The sequence below is a fragment of the Meriones unguiculatus genome, chromosome 18 (assembly GCF_030254825.1).
Source record: "Meriones unguiculatus strain TT.TT164.6M chromosome 18, Bangor_MerUng_6.1, whole genome shotgun sequence".
NCBI lineage: Eukaryota > Metazoa > Chordata > Mammalia > Rodentia > Muridae > Meriones > Meriones unguiculatus.
Window position 1 is genome coordinate 33,020,993 of NC_083365.1, and position 1,548 is coordinate 33,022,540.

General features: G+C 44.1%; 1 pseudogene; it reads left to right on the forward strand.

The window, feature by feature from the left end:
• Nucleotides 1-453: 453 nt before the first annotated feature.
• On the forward strand, nt 454-1,310 carry LOC132648965 (phospholipid hydroperoxide glutathione peroxidase-like; annotated as a pseudogene).
• Nucleotides 1,311-1,548: the final 238 nt, after the last annotated feature.

The following is a 1,548-nucleotide window of genomic DNA, read 5'->3' on the forward strand; positions in this document are numbered from 1 at the left end:
CACAATTCTTTCCAAGGATTGTGTGGGTGTTTTCTTGGGAGAGAATGCCTAATAAGTAGAAGAAACAGTATAAAAAGGAGGGATTTACTTTAATAGCTATCAAAGAGTAAATATCTTGGTAAATTTTCGCGCAATGTTCTTTCACCACTGCTGTTAAGCTGCTGAAAGACTAGGTCATGGCCAAGATGGACCATCTCAGCAAGTCACCTACAGTGTAATTCTAGCATCCTATTGTTAGATAATGCTTGGCTATTACCTCAGAGGGAGTGAAATGGCTGCGGTGATCTTTATCTCCTCTTAGATTTATCAGCAACTGATAAAACCTTGGATAGAGCAGACTTTAGGTTATATTTCTTTACCTGAGTGAAATCCCAGGTTCTTGGCTCCTGTGGAGAATGATAGTCATGTACTGTAAACCAAGCAATGATCACAGCACCTCCACAATAGCCGGCAATGAATGGGTTGAAAAGCGGCATTGGTCTCTCAGTCTTTGCGGAGACATTTTGCCAGGAAAGTACATGATGCTTAAAGCTGAATGGAAGGTCCTAGTATTACAGGATCCAGGCTAATTGCAAGAACTGAATGGATGTATTACATCTGTAATGATGCATTTAAAAAACAAAAACAAAAACAAAAAACCAAGCTTGTAGTAACATCATAAAGTTCACACTGTGCAAACCTCTATAGTCGTAACAAGAATTCTTAAGAAAATTTGCTTTTTGTATCAGCTTCAGAAATTTGGATTGTAAATCCAAGAAGTCATTATATAATCCAAGCATGCAGTTTCTGGCCCCTTGACATGTCAAATAGGGAGGAAGAAACACGCTCGGCTTTGTGTGGTTCCTATCTTCTCAGTGACTGCGCGCTCCATGCACAAATTCTCAGCCGAGGACATTGACGAGCACATGATTTGCCTGGATAAGTACAGGGGTTTTGTGTGCATCATCACCTACGTAGCCTCTCCATGAGGCAAAACGGATATAAACTGCACCTACTCCATTTGCATGCCCGAGTGAGGTTTCTGAATCCTGGCCTTCCCTTGCAACAAGTTTGGGAGGCAGAAGGCCAGACAGCAGTCAAAAAGTTTGCAGCAGGGTACAATGTCAAGTTTGACATGTACAACTAGATCTGTGTACATGGGAAAGATGCCCACCCACTGTGGAAATGGATGAAAGTCCAGCCCAAGGGCAGAGGCATGCTGGGTAAAGCCATCAAACAGAACATTATTAAGAATGGCTGCGTGGTGTAGAGTTATGGTCCCATTGGAGGAGCCCCAAGTAATAGAGAAGGATCTGCCGTGCTATCCCTAGCCTAGAGGCATGTGCCCCCGCCTAATCCCCTGGACCCTTCCACCAGGCACTCAAAATGGTCTGCCTGCAAACCAGCCTGCCGGGGCGGGTGCAGCAGTCTTGAGGACCGCGCATGCATCTAGCTATTGGAAGATCCAGAGGCCCATGGCCCGGGCTCAAGCTTCACCGTGGCTTGCTTGTGGGAATAAAATGTAGAAATGCGAAAAAAAAAAAAAAAAGTCAAAAAAAGTTAGTGCAT